At 36.9% G+C, this 24,480-nt stretch overlaps 1 protein-coding gene across 3 annotated transcripts in view; it reads left to right on the top strand.

Annotated features, from left to right (window-relative positions):
• The first annotated feature begins 310 nt into the window (after positions 1 to 310).
• QTMAN (queuosine-tRNA mannosyltransferase) overlaps positions 311 to 24,480 on the top strand; it is a 382,528-nt gene continuing 358,358 nt past the window's right edge. Inside the window, exon 1 of one of the 3 annotated variants that reach the window (XM_037027769.1) lies at positions 311 to 394. The gene's annotated coding sequence lies outside the window, so the exon portion shown is untranslated. The remainder of the gene's footprint in view (positions 395 to 24,480) is intronic. The other 2 variants (XM_037027770.1, XM_037027768.1) reach the window with 2 other exon arrangements.

Raw genomic sequence — 24,480 nt, 5'->3', positions numbered from 1 at the left:
AGTTTAGAACAAGCCTAGGGGGTTAGGGAATGTACAAGAGCTGAAGGGACAGACGGGGGTGGGGTACTGACGAGAGATGGGAAAAGGCATGCGGAGAGGGGGAGGCGAAGCTAGGCCTTCAGAGTGGGCAGGTGAGGACAAGAGCGCTGGCCTTTAACCAAAGAGGCGAACCTCGCGCGGGCGGGAGTGAAGGCTGAATCAGGGACGCAGAGCCCGCAGCGTCGCCAAGCTGGGGGCGGTGCTTGAGGACGTGGGCGGACCTAGGGGCGGGGCCTGCGCCTGACGTGCCCCGAGGCCTCTGCGGCCGTGGGCCGGGAGGGGCGACAGCCGCGGCCGCGGGGGAGGGGCACGGCGTCAGTGCGTCGCCGGCTGGGCTGCGCCGGTGGCCAGCAGGGTGAGTCGAAGAGGAGGCGGTGGAGGAGGAGGAGGAGGAGGAGGAGGAGGAGGTGAGTGGGCTCCAGGCTGGGGAGCCGCGCGGGCCGGCTGCGGAGGCGGGGAGTGCGGCCCCTCCCCTCTCCGGCGCCCGCCTCGCGGGGCCGCGCGGCGCGGTGTTCCCAGAGGGACTGAGGCCGCGGAGGCGGCTAGGGGAGCCCGGGGGTAGGGGGGGGCGGAGCTGAGGACCTCGCGGGCGGCGCGCTTCCCGGGCGCACGCGCTGCGCTTCAGGAGCTGCAGTGGGCTCCGCGCTCGGAGCGCGGCACACGGTGCAGGCTGGCCATTTTCTGATTTCGTTTTCTTTGGTTCTGCGTGGCGTCCCGAGGCCCGGCGCACCGTCGCACTTGCGCCAACAGCAGGGGCGGGTGGGGCGCGTCACCCTAGCGCGGGGGGAAGCCGGCTCCCGGGTTTGCCCGAGTAGGCGGCGAAGGGGCCTTCTCGCTGACCGCGACGCGGCTGGGGCCAAAGGTCCGTCGAGACGCGATCCCCTAGGTCTTTCTGATGGGGCTTTTTTGCTCCTGGCCCCATTATCGCCCTTCCTTTTTTCAGCTAACCGACTGCTTCCTCCCTCGTGTCAGCAGAGACTGAAGACTTCGCTCTGCCCCCTCAGAACCCCAACTTTGGGGAACCAGCGTGTACTTAACTTTGATCAGGACGCAGTGTGTTCGGCTGGGGAGGTTCTCTAAATTTGTCCTGTAAATCCAGCCATGAACCCAAAATGTATCTTCATTTAACTTTTAGTCCAGAGGGCTTCTTAAAAAAAATCAACAGAATACAACTTTTAGAGGCTTCTGAGAACTGTACTGCATTAGATTACCTTTGAGATAATTAAGTTAGCGCCTTGAGGAGGTTCAAAGAGGAGGCTTGACACTTTTTCCTCCACCTGTATCACAGTTTGAAATGGAAAACATGAGTTGGTGATTTTCCACACGAGGTGGGTTTCAGAATGCAGCCTCCTGTCTTGTGCCCTGGCCTGTCTTGGTTATTTGGTGTTACTTAAGTGGATTTTAAAGCGCAACATAGTGGGCAGGTAAAGGAGCTGGTGAAAAGAAGTCCAGTATAATTCAATAGAGCCATTTTATTGGATTCTATTAACCTGTTTAACCTTAAGCTAAAGCCTGGCAGGAGTTTCTTGTAGGAACCTACATACCAAGTGCAGTATTGAATTTTAATGAGTGCCTTCCAGGTCTGAAGAAGAATACATTTTCCTCAGCTCCCACTGCCTGTTGTTTCATATTTGCCTTCGTGTTTTATATTTAAGGAAGCAGTTTTAGAATTGAAGGTTGGAAGAGTACCTTTTTATTCATGAAACTTATTTGCCAGTCTTGAAACTGAATTGGTAAAATCTGAACCATGATACAGAAATAAGGTAGGAAACTGAATTTTATTGCCCTATCAGTTTGAGAAGATGGCCCCTTTATTCACGTTTTGAAACTGCATTGACGTTTTAATCTTATGGACCATAGAAGTACAAAATTTTCTATTTGTAAGGAACTTTGGCAGTTTAATCGAACCTCATTATTTTACAGAGAGATTAATCAGAGAAAGTTTTGTGAAGAGATTTAACAGAAGCCGAATAGAACTACTAGTCTTAATTAACTAGGTACTTAAGTAGATAATTCACATCTCCCCAATGGATATTCTTGTAGAAAAATTTGTTTTGATTATGGTATCTTATAAAAAGCCAAGTAATTACTAAGTTTTCATTTTTTCCCATTTTGAGTAATTGCTTTAATTTGTAATTTGGACCCATTAGAAGCAAATGATACAAATTAATTATAGTTAAGAAATGTTTACATCCTATCAATTGAAACACTATTTTCCAGTTAGCTTGAATTTGGTAATTATTTTTATTTCAAGAATGTTTACTCATATTCTTGATTCTGACAGTTTATGCCAATCCTAAGAGATTGGCATTTCAAGAGTGTTGTGGTATCCATACCCTTGACATTAATTAGGAATAAAGGTCCTGTACATATCTGGTAATTGAATTCCAGCAGCCCCAGCATCATCACTAGTGGTCCTCAAATGCAGAAGTTCTGATGCCCTTGCTGGGGTGGGGTGAATTCTTTGCCTCTCCCATACCACAGTGTTTAGTGTAGGCCTTTAGTAAGTACTTGTTGGCTTGTGTGCACTTTCCCTGGTGGTGGCTTCATGAAAGGTGGACCTTGTCTTAATCGTGTACGCATTGAATCAAGTGTAGTGGGTATTCAAGTGTAGTGGGTATTCTGTAAATGCTTGTGGTCTGGAGTTTAATCAAGCTTAAGACTGTAGCAGAGTGGCCTGTAAGTTGTGGATCATTATATTGCAAACCTGAAATATTTCATTTCTGTTTTTCTGTTGAATCGGATACTCTGTTAGGCTGAATTCTGAATTTTATCTGTCTTTCAAGATACCAGGTATCAAGTACATTAGAAAAAATGGGGTCGGGAGGAAGTGACCATTTAGAATTTTGTTTTTTTAACATATATTACATACTGTGATATTTGGAAAGGACACCATTACTTAAATATTTTGATAGAATACTTCAGTCAAGCTAAAATACTCCTTTCCACTGGAAGTAAAGTTTGACACCATGAATTGAATGACCCTAATTGTTACTATAGGGCCATTTTAATTAAAGCCTTGGTTTCACATTATGGAGACATATTTTTCAGCATATAGACCTTTATAATAAACATGACTTTGGAAATTCAGGCTACCTTGGTCGGCTGTCCTGAAATGATACTTTACAGTTTTGGCTGTGTTCAGTATGTTGTGTTTCATGTTGGTGATACTCTTTAAAAACAAAACACAGTGAACCCTTTATATTTTTCTCTAAGCCTTATCTTTTCCTTCTTTAATAGAACAGAATAACATGTTTTGTTTATTTTAAAAAACTAAGGAAAATTGTCTATTTTTTCTTTTGGAAAGTACCACCACTCCATGCTTTGAGTAGCCTTGGCAGATAATATTTGGGTAAATGAAGGGCCTATTCCATAGAGTGATTCCTATTTGAATATGTAGTCATATAAGTAATATTCTTCACAGGAACATCATCTTTGGACTACATGCATTTTTCTTTCTATTGACACTATTGAAAACAATTGTATAGTAGAGTAGGATGGTATTTAATTTATAGGGAGCAAATAATTATACATCTGTCAATATTCCGTTGATGTATATATCAGTCCTAGTCTACATGGCTTACCTGCAGTCACTGTTGTCCCTTCCACCCAGTTCTTAAATTGATTTTTAAGACCAAACATTTATTAAGACTCCCATCTTCTTCAGGAGGTGGGATCTGGAATTATTCTGGTGCCCTGAACATTTATTGCTCACAGAAAGGTATGGTGTCTCACTGTATCCTTGGCATGTACTCTAAGATTCTCATTTTTAAAAGCACTGTATTCATTAGGAGTTTTGAACTATAGGTAATAAACATCCTAGTGAAGTGTGTTTGAAGCATCTAGAATATATCAACATAGATTTAAATGGAATTAGGATATGGAATCAATTAGTAAGAAATAGTAAGAATATTTAGTCCTTTACCTCCACACATGAAGGTCACACTTAATTCATTTAAACATATAATAACTTTTTTTTTTGAGTACTTATTTTTAAAAGTAACCAGAGAAGCAATTCCACAGCCTTTCTTTAGTAAGTGTTAAATAGTCCATATAATTAATGTTTCTTGTGTGGTTCCTTTTTTGTATTCCAGATCCCTTGTGGACCTGGAACTTTGTTAGAAGCCTAATTAAGAACTCTAACAGCTTGGCCATCTTCCTCTGCTTGCCCTCTCTTCTCCCCTCTGGGAGCAGGGGCCAGTCTTGTCCAGACTGGATATTGGTGTCCTACTTCAACTGGGGCCAGACTTGCAGAGCCATGATATAGCAACACTGCCTCCTGGACTCACACTCACTGGGGTTGATTCCTTTGATACTGAGGATAGGCCAGCTGAGAGCTGGGATCATGGCCCGTTGTCATTTGAGTCCTTTTACAGGGTAAATTTTTCATTTGTGTCAGGCACTCTAGAATGAATACCCTGGGTTTATCCAGTCATTCCTTTGACCCATTTCCTGACTACCTTGCTGTTGGGTTCTCTGTCTTGGCTGAGTCACTTAATGGGTGATTTTCATCCATTTTCAGTGGCAACTAATTATTTTCAAGTGTTTGTTTTTCTACCCATGTCTTAGTTTTAAACTTTCGTTTGACTAAATACCTGTTATAGTCTCCCATAAAACATTTATTCATTATCTGTGTTTTCATCTAGACTGTGTGAACCCTGAGTGTTGGGACCAAATCTGTGCTGTTTGTGTCAGTGTCCTCAGTACTCAGCACATAGCAGGTGATAAATAAATATTGATTTGATATAAATTCAACCTAATAGTAAATCTTTATCAGTGTATGGGAAACCAACTTTATATAGAAATTTAGAATTCATACAAGAAGTTTAGACATGTTATCATTAGTACTAGAGAGTCTTTGTATTTTAAATTATAAGCATATCCTTAATAAATAGCTTCATCAGTCATCTGGCAGGGAATTTATTTAAGAAGAAAAGTTATATATTTTTACCATGTATTGTTAGGAGTTCCACATGTCAGTTTTCTTGGTTTGATTGATATGTATATATTATTTTATATTTCTTACACATAGAAGTTTTATGGCACTATAAAGAAGCGAGTTTAATGGCCCTATTTTTGTTCATTAGTAATTACATGCTAAAGAGTAAATTCTCATTAAAGGCCTGTAAATGCCTGCTCATAAAGAGGAGAGAACTCTTTGATTTTGTTCTCCATACAGTCCCAATTATTGTATTTAGGCAAGTCATCAAACTCTTTTAGTAGTCTAAATCTTTAATTTGGTTTCAGAACAGTAGTCATGTACTGAATATCCAAATTACCATGTCTTTAACAAGTAATGCTAACATTCTGTATTAAAAAAGTAATGACCATAACTTTTCTTGTAGAATTTCTTGAGCTAATTTTTTAAAGAGGACTTTTGAATTAAATTTCCCATGAAGGCCAAAAATCTCATACTTTTAATGATAGTGCAGCATGTGGGTATGTGTAGAGGAGGGGGTGGTAATTTTTGTAGTGGTATTTTTAAGTGGACAGTTTACTAATTATGTTGAGGTAAACACTTTACAACTCTAAAAGGAAAACTTCAATTATCTGAATGAAATGAGATCCATGAAATTAATTCAGATAAGTGGAATCCTTAGTGTAAATGATGCATGTCAAGGGACATGACCTCAATCATGATTTTTTTCTATATATTTGTCAGCTGTTTTTACATTACAAGATTGTGATTTTTTTGGTTTGTTTTTTTGGTCATGCTAGGAATTATTGATGGAAGGAAGTAAAGTTTGCTCAATAGTTTTTTTTTTTTTTCCCTTTGCCACAGAGGGAATCCAGAATGTTGTATTGTATGACATGACAAGTGTAATTGCTCATTTCTTGCTTGTTCTGCCTGCCCTTTTAGGTGGTATACCACAGCCTTCCATTTTGTCACCTTCCTGTCAAATGTCAAATGTGTGGGGGAACTCCTTGTGAATATCTTTTTTAAAAATTAAAGCCATACTCCTTTGTCCAATTTCAAGATGTTTGTACTTCCAAAAAGTTGACTTACAACAAGTTACAAGGGTGAATTGAGCTGTGTATAAATTTTGATTCCTTTCCCTGACTCACTTAGGGTTTAATATTAGGCAGTGTCTTGCAATGTAGGTCCTTAAAATAGAAACAAATATTGGGACTTAACCCCAGACCTTTACAGATCTTACCTTGAATGAAAATTTTATTGATTGATTAGAGTTTAGGAAAGTTTCAGGAAAGTGATTTCCGGCACCATTTGCTAAGATTTGCAGCATTCCAGGGCTCCTGGTATCTGAAGGCTATTGTTCAATTTGCAGATAGCCCTGTAGCTGTAATGACAAATTCCTTAGCTTTTTTTAAATTTTGTTTTTAAAAGGAGGAAAGCCTATCTCAGCCCCAGATATGTATGCTAACACCTCTTTAAGCAAATTTTACTTTTTTCAGCATTACCTATAGATGCCTTTCACAAAGCACCTGAGAACATGGCTCTTGGTTTGCAGCATGGACCAGCTTTCTTTTAACCTTTTGTTCTTTGAGATAAAAGATGATTCATATCTTTATTGCCTTAGGTGAAATGGATATGTTATCAGCAAGCTCTGTATCCAGACATCCTGAGCAATTTCTAGGTCATTGCCTCAGACCCTCTTAAATATATGCAGACTGTGTGATTGAAAACTTTAGGCTTTAGGGTCAGTCCAAACTGATTTTGACTCTGTGTTATTTATGAATGGCTTATATTTGGGAGAAGTTAGTTAATCCTCTGGGTTTCAGTTTTCTCATCTATAATTGGGGTAATATTACCGAGTGTTGAATGTTTTTAAAAGATTAATTAGTCTTAGTTGCATTGATTTGTTGTCTTATACAGATAAGTGTTTAATAATGTGAATGAAGGATCAGTTTGCCTAGATGACATTTTATAAGGAAGTACGTTTTCCATTTGATGACAGAGATAGTCAAAGATTAGTAAAAATCTTTCCAAATAGGGATATTGCTCAATTGATTTTAAAACTATGTAAGACTTGTAACTGTCAATATATTTATATGCACAGTATATTCTTACTGATGGTGTGGTGTAGAGAGAGAAAATGTAGTGTTCTCGTTGGAGTAAGACAGACTTAGTTTTGTTTGTAGATGATCTAGCCCTTGGGTGACATTGTGCAGGTAACCTTTTAGGTTCAAATTTTCATGTGTTAAATGGGAAGTAAGTAAAGTATAATAAAGGGCACGAAAAAGAATGGAAAAGGATTGTTGTAAAGACTTTAAGAGTTGAGGTATGCAAAATACTCACTGAGTCCATACATTACTGATAATTGTTACTGTGTCTATAGACCTGTGACTCTGTTCCTCATCGGTAGAATAAATATATCAGAGAAATAATAGAGTTATTATGTAAGCACTCATTAAATGTTAATTTTTATTCTTATTATTCAGTTCAGAATACAGTAATACAATTTTACTGTATTATTCAGTTCACAATAAATTGGACCAATTTTGGGTTAAAATGAAAGAATTTGTACAGCTATTTATGTGTATTTCTTATTATGGAGAATATTTATTTTAGTATGGATTTGGGGATGGCAACTTCATAGCTTTCATTGTTTTTCTTAGGACAATAATTCTCAAATTGTGAACAGACCTGTGGAGGTCCCTGAGACCCTTTTAGGGGATTCATAACATTAAAACTACTTTCATAGTGATATTTGCTTCTTGCTTTTTTGACTACTTTGACATTGGTCCTGATAGTAGTATAACACTCGCGGGTAAAATTGTGGGCATTTTAGTAGAATTAAATCACAGTGTTGCCAAGGTATTATTAATTGTATTCTTCAGTGCCACACATTCATAATTCTTTTTTTTTAAAAATTTGAGACTTTTTAATTTAATTTTATTTATTTATCTTTTTAGAGGGGAAGGGAAGGAGAGAGGAAAGAAACATCAATGTATGGTTGCTTCTCGTGCATCCCCTGCAGGGAACTGGCCCCTACCGGGAACGGGCCTGCAACCCAAGCATGTGCCCTGACTGGGAATCGAACCGTGATCATCTGGTTTGCAGGCCTGCGCTCAATCCACTGAGCTACAATAGCCAGGGCTCAAAATTCTTAAAAAAGCTAATTTTACTTGAGTATCCTCAGTGAAGCAGTAAAAGTTAATTTTATTAAATCTCGATCCATGAGTACACTTTGTTTTAATATTCCACATGATGAGGTAAGAAATATGCAAGAAGCACTTATGCTGCATATCCATATTGGGTTTCTCAAGGGGTACTCTTACATGATTTTTTGAGTTGTTAGCTGAACTAGCCATATTTTGAATGAAACATCATTTTTACTCCAAAGAATGACTACCAGACAAACTGATTTTTAGACTTAGATATCTGGCAGTCATTTCTTTGAAAGTGAACAAAGTGAGCCTGTCACTTCAGGGAAAACAATTGACAATATTTGTTGCCAATGATGAAATTTGAGCTTTCAAGAAAAACTAAAATTTTGTTTAATTTATATTACCTGCTGTGCTCTTGTCAGCTTTCCAATGCTTAAAGATTTTTCTGATGAGATAGAAATATTAGTGAATGTATTTGCTCTAATATTAGTTAATATTAATTATATCAAGATTCGGAATATCTTTATAACTCAGTGAACCAATATTTTCAAAGTGATCAGTGTTACAAAATTATAGGTGGAAGACCCTTATAAAAAGCAAGTAATGATACAAAATATTCATGTCATATTGGATTCCATATTATAGCTAACTGTTAACTCCTACTTGTTAGTTTTGGTGTAATATCAAAGAAGAACATTCACAGTTATCTTTAAAGGCTATTAATAATAACATGTATTTCCTTTTTTACTGCTACATATTTGTGTGGGACTCCTTTTTTCATATAGTTCAATCAAAACAGCATTACAACAGATTGAATGTGGAAGGAGATATGAAAATCTGGGTGTATTCTATTATGCTTGACATGAAAGAAATTTGCAAAAGTTGTGAAACAGTATTATGTTTGTTGCTGTGTTTTTTGTTTAGGAAAATGTTCTTAAAATATTATTTGTTATGTTAAATATGTTATTAAACATTTAAAATGAATTAAGTAATTAAAATTTCTCATTTAATTATTAATATGGTAAATATTGAAAATTACAACTCACATTAGCAAAATCTCTTGGAGTTCTCAAGAAAAAAATCTTGGGAGTTCTCAATGTTTTTTAAAAGATTTTATTTATTTATTTTTAGAGAGAGAGGAAAGGAGGGAGAAAGAGAAAGAGAAACATCAGTTGCCTCTTGAATGCCCTAGGGACCCAGCTGCAACCCAGGCATGTGCCCTGACTGGGCATTGAACTGGCATCCTGAGCTGCCCTGAGTCAGGGTGGGAGTGCTCAATTTTTGAGAACACAATGGAGTCCTGATACTTAGGAGTTTGAGAACTGTTTCTTTAAAGGAAAAGGCTAGATTTATCAAATGGGTGAAGTTTTAAAGTTTTAATCTCTTGAGTATTTATTTGGAATGCGGAGTTGATGCCTGTAGTTTCTTTTCCTGGTTGTAAGGACATGTCGCTTGACTTCCATGTCATTACCCAACTAGGCAGAGGTTTCCTGTATTTGTTTTAACAATTTTTGTTTTTGCTTAAGATTGATACTTTACTTTTACTATATGGTTGCTCTCCAGAACTAAGATACAGTTAATGGTCATTCCAATCAGCATCTTCATTCTTGATACCATTCTTTGGTTGTGAGCTATTCATGGGATTTTCCATGAATAGCTTTGGTTGTTTAGCATGGCAAGCAACTTCAGGGTTGTAAATAAATTTGTTTTGCTGAAAGTAAACTACCATTCTCTGAAGTCTTTTCACTAGACTTAATCTGTCTATTGTAGAGTCTTCCTGGTATTTCATAGCTATTTCCTAGTCAGTTTACAATTTATGAATGTGTTTGTGAATTAGTTATTTTCAATAATATAATATGAATTATGATGGGTGCTATAGTGCCATTAATAGTATGGGCATAGTTCATTGGGGAATATTAACATCTTTCTGTGAGGAATTATATCTTGACTCCTAGAAACCTGGTCAGATGCATTTCTCCATTGCAGTCCAATGGTGGCAAAAAACAACTCTTTTCCCCTTACGATAGAAACAGGAGTATTAAACCTTTAATAGAAGCAAGAGGGTACCTCATTCTGAAATTATGCTAAAAATCACAGGTGTCTTAGGCTCCTCAAGTGTGTAAAGGGTGGTGGGAAACACTCTCAGATGCAACAGGTATAGAAACGTTGGGATGGTTGAGGGGAAAAGGAGAAGGTATTCTACTTGGAGGTGATATATTCCCTTTTTTGGAGCAGTTGATAAAAAGTAAGAGATTATCTTAAAGTGGATATTTCTAGGTTGAGAAATCCATCTGTATAGGATTTTGTTGTGTTCTAATGCTTGGGTATTATATGAACTGAGCTCAAGAAACAGAATGATAGGTCCGTTGGGAAGGTTGACCTTACTGATTTACAGGTTAGAAGTTTGAACATAAAAGGAAATTGAACAACTCCAGGGCCGGTCATGATCAGGAAGAGTAGTGGAGACCAGGAGGTTGTTGAAATATGTAGGCTCTTCACAGGGATCCCAAACAAATTACATCACAGGGTGGCTGTTAGAGGAGGTGATTAGTTGGCACAGTTCAATTCGAGAATGGTATGAGTCAGCCTACTGTCCTAGGGTCTCTAGCAGGAAATAGAGACTTTTAAGACTGATAATCCAGTACAGGAAGTCTGTTATGGAAAAGGGGTTGCCATGAAGCAGAAATCCAGTACCCAGGGAACTAGGGGACACAGAAAAGGCTGATGTTGATGATTAGACTTTGACCAGAAGCTGAGCTTTTAGCCCTCTTTCTGCCCAAGGGTAATATTGACCTTTTGGATTGAGGCAAGGCTGAGCCAAAATAGAAAGTAAAGTGACTGTAGCTATCTACAATGGAGTGACAGGTTTGTCCAAGAAATATAGTTATGTGTATCTTACATTCTGAGAAATGAGTTGGAATATATTCTGAGAAATGACTTGTTAGGCAATTTTGTTGTTGTGTGAACATCATAGAGTGTACTTGTACAAGCCTAGATGTTACAGCCCATTACACTCCTAAGCTATATGGTATAGTCTCTTGCTCCTGTGCTACCAGCCTGCACATCATGTTACCAAAGTGAATACTGTATGCAGTTGTAACATTGTGGTAAGTATTGTGTATAAACATATCTAAACATAGAAGAGATATAGTAAAAATACCATGTAAAAGATAAAAGATGGTATGTCTCTATAGGGCACTTCCTGTGAATGGAGGTTGCAGGACTGGAAGTTACTCCTAATGAGTCAGAGAGTGAGTGGTACGTGATTGTGAAGGTGTAGGACATTGCTGTACGCTACTGTAGACTCTATAAACACTGCACACTAAATTTATTAAAAAATATGTTTGTTCAATAATAAATTAACTGTAGCTTACTGTAACTTTTTAACTTATAAGTGTTTAAATTTTAACTTTTGTATTGTAATAGCTTAAAACAACACATTTTAACATACAAAATATTTTCATAATATCCTTATTCTATGAGCTTTATTTTTAACATTTTTATCTTTATTTTTTTACTTCTTAAACATTTTTTTTGTTAAAAGCTAACATATACATTAGCCTAGGACTACACAGGGTCACATCATAAATACCAGTCATCCAGCTCCACATCTTGTCGCACTGAAATGTCTTTAGGGGCAAACACATGCATAGAGCTGTCATTTCCTTTGATAACAGTGCCCTCTAGAACACGTCCCGAGGGACCTGCCTGAGGCTCTTCTTGTGATGTCCCTCTGTTCAGAATTATGTTCTTATTGTTTTACTTGGTTTGTTTCTTTTTTAAAATCATACGTTTGCTTATAAGTGAATAGTGCACCATGAACATTCCTCTCTATTCAGTGTTGGAGTCAAAACCATTCATTGTTGGAGTCCATGTTTTCAGACTTTTGAGGAGCTTGTTGGTCTGCAAGAATTTCTGCTAAAACCTTCACTATGAATTCTATTGGAGTTTCTGCTTACCAGGACCAGTGTTGTAATATGCAGTTTGTTGGCCAAAACATCATTATGTGGCAAATGACTATGTGTTAAAGAAATGGATGAAAATAAATGGGAACAACTGGGTTATTACATTTAGTTTCTTCATGCATTAGACACTAGGTATCATATTACCTACACACTAAATATCTTGTAGGTCAGGGGTCAGCAGACTTTTTTAAAGCACCAGATAGTAAATATTTTGGCATTTATGGGTCATATGGTGTTTCTGTTGCATGTATTTAAGTTTACCATCATAGCATGGAAGTGGCCATAGAAAAATACATACATGAATGAATAGCTATGTTCCACTAAAGCCTTATTTATGGAGAATGAAATTTGAGATTCTTATAATTTTACAGGTCACAATATTAGTTTTTTTTTAAAAATCAAAAGTTTTAAAAACTTTTTCATTTAAATAGAAAATTTATTTTTAGATCATGGCTGTACAACAACTGGTAGTGGGCTGCATTCTGGCTCAGTGAAACTAGTTTGTGGAATACTATTTAGGCAAATAAATGACTGTTAGTATGATGCAGAAAGCTTAGCATTACTGAAATAGATGTTCTCCAGGACAACATTGTTGGTGACACTGTCTTATTTTATAGGTGACGCAGATGATAAAAATCCGTTCAAGAATTTGTATGTGACATCTGCAACAGGTTCAAAACTCTCAGCTATAAGACAAACTGGATACTTCGTAAAGATTTTCGTCTATAATGCACAGAGAGCCAAAATCCATTACTGAAATTGTCTGGGTGAGCTGCCTGCTGGGTCCAGTGATGCACTAGTAGACGAAGTTGAAAAAGAAGGCTCACTTATTCTCTGGATGACTGGCAGAATGTGACACCAATATGGTATCATGCCCTACTATGATTTGAAGGACTTGATGACTCTGCTTAAATAAAAATAACTTTTTTCTGGTGGGGGTGTTTGAAGTAAATTTGATTTTTAGTTGGGGAATGTGTAATGTATTACTCCATAATAATATATGGTAGTTGCTTTGGTAATCAGTCATTAAAGAGTATTTGTGGAACTTACATAGTTACACCTTTTATTATTGGGTTCTCCTATTGTAAGACAAGTACTATAAAGAAAAACATCTGTTTGGGGTTGGGAGGGAGGCGGGGAGCACTGGGTGGGCTGAGATGGGAGTAAAAGACAGAAAACTGCACTTGAACAATAATTAAATAAAAAATAATAATAACTAAAAAAAATAAAAACATCTGCTTAACCTAAAAAAAGTTAACCTAAAAAGATTAATTGAAGGAGTATAATTTTCACTTAGAGCATTCTTGAAAATACTGGTCCCTAGAGTATTAAAATAGTGTTTCTAGTTTCAAAAAGTTACTGTACGCAGAAATTTCTAGGAAAATACTCTTTTGTATAGGTTCTTGAATTCAGTAGTAAGTAGAAAATCATACTGTACAGTACTAGTCTACATAGAATGATTAATAAATTAATAACTACTAAAATACTAATTAATAACTTAAGATTTATTAACTAAATTTACTTAAAATGATTTAGTGAGCAGGTGTGAACTGGAAATAAACCTATGTATTTACTAAAATTACTGAATCACAAGAAAACTGGAACATCAAAGTATTCTATAAACCAAATTAATATTCTGTTTGGTTAGAGTACCTGCTTTTGACATACATCTATTTATATCAGTTATAGAGGACTTGAAAGCAGTTCTGGGAAATTCTCTGAAGAGGTGGGTAGATTCTCTCAAAGTTGAATCCTATTTCTTTTCTCAGTGAATCTTTAACATTTTTTTCATCTAGTGTTCAACAAAAACTCTGGTGGTCCAGGATATAAAACATAATAGTTCGTACAGATCATTTACAAACAGGAAAAGATTCCCTCATGACTTACCTTGAAATCTTCATTCAAGGCCTGTACCATTCAATTTGTCAGTGTGCTGTTTGCCACTGTGGCACGTTTTTGGTCACAATGCAGTGTAACTAACATAACCATTCTGCTAGGAAAAAGGTATGTGGTTTGCTGAAGAGTGAAAGTTAAACACATCTGATTTACAAGTCAGATTAGAGATGAGAATAATACAATAGCTTTATGTGGAGTTGATTTCATTTCATGGTTTTTATGCTATTTTTTTTCATTGAAGTAATGCCTATAATTGAAAGACAGGTGTGTTGTTGCATTTGAATGCCATAAATGCTTTTGCATCTTGAATGAAAGGAGATGCTCTTAGGTGTTTAGATTCTAAAACTCAGGGATTTTGAAATGAAATGTCTGTCATTCATTTATTGTGCCGTAATTGAACTGCCTTGTGGATTTTGTTTGAGATTGTTCTGATTAGTATTTGGAAAACTTGACAATTTCAAATATAAGATACTTAAGGAAACACTATGATTTTGTGGCAGTGTGTGTTTAAATAAAGCAGCAAACACCTTTTTACTGCATGAATAGGTTGTATTTAATAAGAAATCATGTAGATTTAACATTGATAGACATTTAAATCAGGAATTCCATTAGGTCTTCTAGGGAGAGAATATTAAACAGAGCACTTTATAGATTGCCATTATTATTTTTTTCCTAAAGTAAACCTTTTAAAAATATAATGTGTAGTATAATGCATAAATAAAGCTTGATAGGTTGCAGTTATTCTTATTTCACCTGTTCTAACTGAAATTGAGAAGACGTTTCTTAAAGTGAGTCTGAAAAACTAGTTCATTGCAGAAAGAAAGTGTTGTTTACTGGAATTTGAGAACATAGTTGCAGAAAAGCACGTGTTAATCTTCTGGGTGGTTCTTGAGCCAATAATTGATTTGAGTGTAACCAGGAGAAGAAAATCCAGGTGTTTCAAACTAGTTTTGTATCAATAATCAAAAGATTTAGTTTCATTCTTTCCCATTCCTGCTACATGGTGAGTTCTCATGAAGTGATTTCTGAGACAACAAAACATTGGAATTTAGAGTGTCTACTACTTTACATAGGACTTACTTAGTCATTATGTTTATAGGACATGAGAAAGATACTGAATCCTAACTTTTATGGACCTCAAAAAGCTTGAATAAAGATTACTGTGAGGTAAGGATATAGTAGGTATACATTACTGTGCTTATTTTAGTAGAGTGACAGGTTAGGTGGTTTCTTCTTAACTACCCTTCTCCCTAACTTCATAACTGCTGGTTAAAGCTGCTTTTCCTTAAGATGAGTGGAAATAATTTTGTGAGTGGAGAAAGTGAGGCTATTGTAGACATTGGGAAATGAATGGAATGTAAAGGGAGAAGAGACAGTAAATGTGATGGGGAATAACAATAATAGATGAGTACTCAATTTTGGATTAAGGGTGCTAACTAGAGTAAAGATATGAATGGAATAAAGTGGTTTATTATTATTACTGTGTACTATTTATTGAAAGTTTCCTATGTACTAGACATTGAATAAAACACTTTGCATAAGCTACGTCCAATTCTTTCCATACCTTGAAAAAGCAGGTGCAGTTATCTCAATTTCCTGATGAGGAAATTAGAAGCTGAGTGGTATACCCAAGGTCTTAGAGTAAGAAGTAAAGATAGAGAGTCCTACAGCTTGTGGCTTATTTCGTACAGACCTTTACTCTCTAGTGATTGATAAATGAGTAAATAATAACAATAATAATAACAGAAAATTTGAAAGTCCAGTTTACATTAGGGGAAAATTTTAAGAGTAATCATTTTTAATATAAATGACTTCATGATAGTGTTATAGAGGAATGTTGGAGCCTATTGATAATGTCCACACATATTGTATCAGGACTTCAGAATTTTTCTACTTCGTTTTGTGTGTTTTTGATATTAGTTAGTATAGTAGTATTGCATAGCTGTATTTTTAGGTATAAGCGATGCCACCAAACAGAATTAGTATATGAAGGGTCTGTGATAATGAGCTGTGACAACAACCTCTGTACAGTAGAGCATAAGTTGAATTGGATTCAACTCCAAATAGCGTGTGTAGAAAAATTCCTGAAAGCAGTCTGATACAGTCCCAGGTTACTGCCAAACAGTTCGAAGTACAGGAGTGATAACAGTGGAAAACACTGTCATGAAACCCATTAACATGAGAACTAAATGTTTATAGGCTTTTACAGGCAGTCATATACAGTCCTGAACAAAACATCATCACCTTAGGATACATTGTCATTTGGTTGGGAACAGTGCTTTAGCAGCAGCATTTTTAAATGCAAAAGATAATTATGCAGTAGGGATTTGGAGCCAAATGCTTCAATTATGTTTTTTTAAGGTACAGAGTGAAATGGTAAGGCATCTTTGGCTTTGTCATTCACTGGTTCTTGGAGGAGTGAAGTAAAAAAAAAAGCACAGCCAAAGTGGCAGCATGGTAAAGTAGCCTCAGTGTGGGTATATGGGCACCTCAGTGAGGAATGCTGTAACAAAGACAGGAAGACAATTATTGAAATTATTCAACTCCAAATGTTAGAATGCACCTTTTTTTAATTGCTTGGAAATATAGGAAAAATATTAGCAAACCAGTTGTAGACAAACAAGGGAGTTGGACAAAGGGTGAAACGTAAGAGGGGTTATTCAAGAGTGAAGTAGTTAAAAAGAAGGAAACTTAGGAAGAGAGATAAGAAAAAGTGATTTGGAAACAGGTGTTACTGAAATAGGGTAGTACACTTCTTAAAGATTGCTAGTAGGCAGTGAAGTTTAAGTGGGGGGAAATTTATCTTTAACATGAAGTTGTTTTTATATTTTATGGTAGTCAAAAGTGACCACCTGTTTTAGAAAAGACATGCAAATTGTTCTCATCCATTCTGTGAACCCTCACTTACTTTACTATAGGCTAAAATTATCCTTGTATCCTTGTGGTAGTGGGTAAACTTAGAGTTGGGTTTGTGTTTTGGAATTTGATTTAGTTTATTATAAGTTTATTATTATTACCAGTATATATTCAGCTTTTGGCAAGAGATTATACTTCACATTAGCTGGGTATCCTTGATATCCAGAAGTAAGATACTATTTTAGATTTAAATTAGTTTTATTGGTTGTAATTCATATATTAAAAATCCTGTTAATTGTGACAAGTGTGTAGATCTATGTAACTATCTACATTTAAGAAATAGAGTATTTTAACACCCCTGAAAGTTCCCTTTGCCTCTTTTCAACCATTTTTTCCCTTTCCTCCCCACAGACAATCGCTGTTCTGATTTGTTTCTGTTAGTGGCAAAATGGCACTAGAATGTTACCCGTGATTGGTCCTCAGTTCAGCAACCTCAGTACTTGAGTTCTGGCTAAGAAAGAATTAGGAGCCAAGACTCAACATATAAGAGAAAGTTTATTTAGAAAGGCACAGGTACCAAAAAAGTGAGATGTAGAAGAAATCGGGTCAGGAAACAAGTTACAGAGGCAATAGAAGGCCCTTCAGAGTTGAAGGAGGTGGGGGACAGAGCCACACTGGGTTACCCTTTGAGTGGTTGTATCTGGAGGTCTGAGGAGAGGATCACAACAGAATATTCATTAGCACTTTTTTCAGGGTTGTGGTCTCTACTGATTGGTTGGTGCCAGGACAGGGGGCATTAGTCAGTGCAACTGGTCCTGATGTTAGCCACAGCCTCACTTGCCTGATTTTGCTGTTTTTCTGGGCCTGGAGCTGAATCACAAATAAGGACTTGATGTATTCGATGAGGGCTAGAACCTCATTGTCCTGGGGGATTCATGCTTCAGGGCTGTTTCCTGGCTCCCTTGTTTATTCGCTCTCTCAAGGAAATCCAACCCTTGAGACTAGCAACCTGCTAGGTGAGGAAAGGTCACCCTGGGATCAAGGTCCTTGTTTTCCCAGTTTGCCCATTGTTGAGCACCTGCGGCTTTCTGTCTTGGTGACCTTCTGAGTCTGGCCCATCATTGCTCTTCTCATGTCTGTCTAACTGCCTACCATATTTCCATGAATTAAGCTTGTTCTTGAACTTTATATATATTGAAATCATAGAGTATGTCTTGCTTTGTATCTGGCTTTTCCTCAGTATAATGGTTTTGACATTTGTCTTTGTTACTGTGTGTATTAGTGGTTCATTCTGTTTTGCTGTTGAATCATGTTCTATTTTACCACAATTTCTTTATCCATTATTCTGTTAATGGACATTTTATTTATTTTTTTGACAATTGTGAATAAAGCTGCTATAAACAGAGTTTTCTATAAGTCTTTTTTTGGACTTAAGCTTTGATTTATCTGGGTTAAATACCTAGGGATGGAATTGTTCTGTCATAGGATTGGCGTAAGTTTAGATGTTAGACATTTATGCATAACTTCCAAAGTGGTCACATCATTCCCATTGTGCATTTTGAATTTGTCAATCTATATTTTGAACTGGATCTAGATACTGGTGCATATTGTGTGATTTTTGTACAGCCAGCATGTTTTATGAGTTTTCTTTATATAATTAGTGAAATCTAGTAGTTTTATGATATATATTTTTTAAAAATTTGTAATTTATAATGTATAACTGAACTTATATATATACAGGTTTCCCCCTCTCCCCGCTAACTGAAAGTAGAGTTCCTATGAAACATTTTGTAAGTGATATGAAGTGGAGAAGCAATTACCATTAATGTAAAGGCAAAAATCCTCTTTGGATTTCTTTTGGTCCGTGAAAACAGGTGCTAATGGTGGAATTTTGTAAAGCAAAATGGTGTAGGCAAACTTCAAAAAGCTGGAATACTTGTGTGCATTTATTGACTTGGTTTGTTCTACAGAATTTAAAATTTTCATTTTATTTTTTAGCTATATGTTTCAATTGATTTTTACCATGGGCATTCTTCACTTTATGCAGTGGCTCTTCATTAAGTGTATATATAATGAAATGAAATGTTTGAATATGAACAATATACTAATCTAAGGTAAAATTTGTTTGACCAAATGAGGAATCTCCTTTTTCCTTCCCTTGATCTGTTTATTCATTAGCACCCCATTCCTTTTTTTTTGTAAATCTTTATTTAGGAAATAAATATTTAAATACTTGAATTAAATCTTAAAGATTTAAATGAGAGACTCTTGAAATGAAGAGTCCCTTATAAGCAGTTAGATGCAATGTAGGGGAATTGCACCTAAGATAATAGGATGTCAAGTAGGACCTGTTTGTTTCAGGCTTTCAGCTCAAGTCCAAAAGCTGAAAATAAAGGTTAATAAGTATCGTTGCATTCCAAAGAGGGCTGTAGATTTAGTAAAAGAATAGAATTGCAGCACCCACTACTGCCCATATGTAAGAAAGATTGGAAAAGGGGTATGCAAATATCATTCAGGTGAAGAACTGTTAATCCAGTGGGAGTTCTGTGACATTTCTGTCTCTCCCCCAAAAGAACCTTTTATTCCCAGCCCAGGGTTTGGGTTTTGTCTTCCAGAAGTATAGATTGGTATTTAATTTCTTGCCTGGATATTTAATGAACTATCTGATCTTGTTTCTTGATTTTGCAATGGCATCTTTCAGAGAGTTCTTGAGAAAGTGTGATATATGTTTACTGGAGTTTGGGAAATTCCTGAACATAGACTTGTTTCTGGAGGAAGAGGGAGTGGAGCCACTGTGGTGGCATCTTGAGTGAGAGGGCAGTAGTGGAAAGAGTTGATATTTGCCTATCTGGTATGGTAAGAAGATATGAATTTTGTTTTGTGGATCAAGTACACCCCATGGGAAGTGACTAGGCTTGAGTTACTTTGATGGATCCTGCCAAGGAGGGCTGCTTGCCACATGAGGAGACTGTAGGTGGTATAATAAGAGAGGTCAGTCTGAGCATGCGTCTTCAATACCAGTGAACTAAGCGGCCAGCCTCTTTGCTTGCTTAATTTAGCGTTACCCTGCTGTGAAGACCTGAAAGGTACTGTACAAACTGGGCTCCTCTGAGAATGAGAGACTACACTATCAATAATTACACAAGGATATCAGATCATTTTACTTCCTGGCCATCTAGTAAAACTCAATGGAACTACGTACACAGGACATTTGTCCCTCTTCCTCTTCCTTGTCTGATTTGGAGGAACCAAAACATGAGGAAGGAAGTGGAAAAAGGTGAAAGAGCCAGGAAGGACACTGAGAGGAAAAGAAACAAAACAGATTACATATATTCTCTTGGCTAGCCTATGTTGGAGTGAGGGTGCATGGATAGCCTTTGAATAAGATATGAAATTGAAGGTTTAAACTGGACTAGACTATATTTAACAATACTTGAAAGTACCCGAGAAGTAATAAGATTTATCTGGCGTGTTATGGAGAGAAGTGAGGAAGTGAGATTTGGGGAAGTGAGATTTGAAAGAATATGTTTAAAGTGATAAAAGGCAGTTAAGGCACTTGTGCCACTGAGTTCAGTCTATTTGACCATTTTCTTAGTTTAATAGGATTTAGTTGAATGAACCTTTAGTGATATAACCTGATGTATAAGGTAATAGGTTAAGCATTTTAGGGAAGGCAAAAATGACTAAGATTTTCTGTCCTCAGGGACCTTCTACTTTAGTGTAAATAGCTAAACTTGATCCATGACAGAATGATATAGGTACTCTAGACTTGTAAGTGGCAATGCTCATGTGGAAAAGAACTGAATATCACATGGTTCAGGCAGGGTTTGTTAAAGAGGCTGAATTTGAACTGAGTCTTCAAGGAAGGAAAGGCATTCTAGCATGAGGGAGTGGTCAAAGGCATGGCATTGGGAATGAATAGACACCCGGGGAGAAATAATGCTGATCCGCACTGAAAACTTCTTTTTAAAAAATTGGTTCAACCACTGTTTAATCTTGTCCGTGTTACAATTTTGGTTGAAGTTTGATAGTGTTACATGTCATTTTTGCATTTGTTTAGTGTTGCACAGTGTCTTCCTTCTTGAGATACAGTGTGGAAATGGTACTCACTTTAGAACCTAGATGGTTATTAGCATCAAAACCGAACTTCCAAGTCTAATCACAAAGTCCATCATTTTCCTTGATTTTCAGACAGTAAAATAAAGAACATGATAATTTCTACTTACAATCCTAAGAAGTATTTGGAAATACATTTAGTTTCATAACAAGTGTTTGTTTTTTAAAGCCTTCCCAGAGTATCTTGATGCTAATGTCACTTTTAAATAGCTGTAGCTCCAGGAATGTGTCTGTTCACGTTGTTATCTTAAATATACACCTTATCTATCCATATTGCTGTCCTTCAGATGTGAAAGTAAAAATAAACGTGTGAAGTGCCTAGCAGACTTGTATGGATTTTTGTAAATTAGAAAACACAGACAATCCATTAGTGCTGAGGCCCTAATACATTAAAATCAAGCAAGGATTATTTTCTAAAAGTTTTATACACATGCACATATCATTATATCTAGTGATTTACTATGCAAAAAAAATCTTTAATTTGTAAGAGGTACTTTTTTCTCTGAACTCCAGACACATATCCAGTTGTCCTGTGATACCTACGTATGGATATTTAAAGGTATTTAAATATAAAGTGCTCAAAACTCAGTGGATCTTTTTACCCAAGCTTTTGCATCTGTGGTCTTCTCCATCTAAGTTAATGACAAATTCATTCATGTTACTCATTCCAAAAACCTTGGAGTCATCCCTGGCTCATCTCTCTCACATCCATACCTTATATCAGTGGTTCACGTTGGCTTTATCATAAAAATACATCTAGAATCTGGATGTAACCACCAGTCAGCACCTCCACTACTACTTGGTCCAACCCATTATCATGCCTTACTTGGATTATTTTAATAGCCCTCTGACTGGTCTTCCTGTTTCCTCTTGCAGTTCTCAACTCCTAACACAGCAGTTAAGTCTAATCTCAGTGCAGTAGCCAAGATAACCAGTGAAAACACATTAAGTTCTGTCCTTCTTTGGTTTAAAACTTCAGTTGTTTCCTTTCTCACTTACGTTTAAAGCTAATATATTTGTAGCAGCCTGTAATGCTCATGATATATTGCCATTTGTAGCTTCATCTTTTTTTTTAAATTGATTCCAGAGAGAGAAAGGGGGAGAGAGACAGACAGACAGACAGACAGACATCGATGGGAGAAAAACATCAATCAGTTGCCTGTCACAGGTGCCTCATCTGGGGAGTGAACCTGCAACCCAAGTATGTACTCTGACTGGGGATTGAACATGTGCCCTTTTGGTGCACGGGACAACACTCCAACCAACTGAGCCACACCTGCTGGGCCTGCAGCCTTAATTTTTGGCTGTCTGTTTACTACACTTGATTCACCCTTGATACCGTATGTGCCTTGAATAGCTGGCCTTGGGGCCTTTGCACTTGTTCCCTCTGCCTGGAATGCTCTTCCCCCAGACAACTACTGAGCTTATTCCCTAACCTTTTTTGAGTCTTTATTGAAATGTTACATTCCTAGTGAGACCTTCCTTTACCATCTTATTTAAAACTTCCTCCTCCTCCTCCCCGATTGCTTAATTTTTCTGGTTGATGCTTTCCCAAAATAACAGCAGGTTTTACTTTTCATAGTCAGTCTTGTTAGAATAAAAGATCAGTGAAGGCAGGGGTTTTGCTTTGTTTACCACTTTGCCACCACACTTAGAATGATTAATTCCTGGCTCGTGGTTGGTGCTTAATACATAATTGATTTACTAAATAAAAGACAACAAAAGACATTGTATAGGGCTTAAACCTGTGGTAAAGCTTGATGTGCCTCTAATCGGCATCTTTGGACAATTGCTCTTTCCAAATGGCTGAATATTTCTTCTTTTTTAATTTTGAAATAAAATATATTGGGGTCTGATTTACATATAATAAAATGCACCTGTTTTAAATGTATAGTTCAGTGAGTTTTGACAAATATACATATACATGTAACTACTACTACAACCAAGGTATAGAACAGTTTATCACCTCAAAAAGTTCCCTCATGACCCTTTTCAAGTCATTTCTCTCACCCCCTTCATCCTACTTCCACACAACTATTAACCTGTTTTTTGTCACTGTGAATGTCTTACCTGTTCCAGAGTTTTATATACAGAGAATAATACATTATGCATTCTTTTCAGCAGGATGTCTTTGAAACTTACTCTGTCTTAGTAGTTCTTCTCTGCAGACTAGTGTTCATTTTATAAATGTGCCACAGTGTGCTTATCCATTTACGTGTTCATGGCTATTGGAGGGGGTTCTAGTTTCTTGCCTAGAATAGTTTTTTTATAAGGAATAATGTTACCATGAATGTTAATATACAAGTCTTTCTGTACATATGCTTTAATTTTTCTGGGTTAGATGTCCAGAAGTATGATTGGTAAGTGTGTATTTAACTTTGTAAGAAACTCAAACTTTTTGAAATGATTGGTACCACATTCTGGCCAGCACTTGATGTTACCATTCTTTAAAATTCAGATATGCTCAGACTCATAGATAGAGAGCAGGCTGACAGCTCTGGGTACAGGAAGGGGGTTGGCGGAGGGGGGCTGCAGGGTGGAGGGTTTGAGCAAAAAAGAAAAAAAGAAGGAATTCATGGACACAGACAACAGTGTGGTGATTGTGGGAGGGAGGAGGGTGCATGGAAGCAGAAGAGAGTAGAGGAGGAATAAATGGTGATAGAAAAAAATAAATTAAAAAATGTAAGACATGCCTAGTAGGGTGTGTGTAGTTGCATCTCGTGGTTTTTATTTGCATTACCCTGATTACTAGTGACCATGATCTTTTTATTTGTATCTGTTCATATTTTCTGCTCATTATAAAGAAGTGGATTGTATGTTTTCTTGTTATTCTGTTACAGGAGTTCTTTATATATCTGGATACAAATCCTTTGTCAGACATATTTTCTCCTCGTCTGGAGATTGCCCTTTTTTTTCAGTGATGTGTCTTTTGAAGAACAAATTTTTAACTTTTCGATAAATACAGTTTTTCAATGTTTTCTTTTTCTTGTCTGTGATTTATTTTGGGGGGGATGTTTCTAAGAAATCTTTGATTAACATTAGGTTGTAAAGATTTTTTTCCAATGTTTTCTTGTAAATTTTTATAGTTTGAACTTTTATATTAGGTCTCTTCCATTTTGAGTTAGTTTTCTTTTCTTAAAGATTTTGTTTATTTATTTTTAGAAAGACAGGGAGACAGAGAGAAACATTGGTTGGTTGCCTCTCACAGGCCCCCAACCAGGAACCTGGCCAGCAACCCAAGCATGTACCCTGAGGGGGTCTAACCAGCGACCTTTAGGTTCACAGGCTGGCACTCAGTCCACTGAGCCTCACCAGCCAGGGCTCATTTTGAGTTAGTTTTTACATAGAGTGTGAGGTAATAATCAAGGTTCATGCTTCGCCATATGTAGTTCAAGGACCATTTGATTAATAACTAATCATTTCTCCTTTAAGTTACCTTGCCACTTTTGTTAAAAAGTGGAAAGATGATATATGTATAGGTCTAATCATATATGTATAGATCTAATATATACAACTGATTATATATGTATAGATCTTT

Source organism: Sturnira hondurensis, unplaced genomic scaffold, assembly GCF_014824575.4.
Source record: "Sturnira hondurensis isolate 20B ecotype Veracruz unplaced genomic scaffold, ASM1482457v3 Scaffold0019428, whole genome shotgun sequence".
Classification (NCBI taxonomy): domain Eukaryota; kingdom Metazoa; phylum Chordata; class Mammalia; order Chiroptera; family Phyllostomidae; genus Sturnira; species Sturnira hondurensis.
This window is presented reverse-complemented; position numbering and strand designations above follow the sequence as displayed.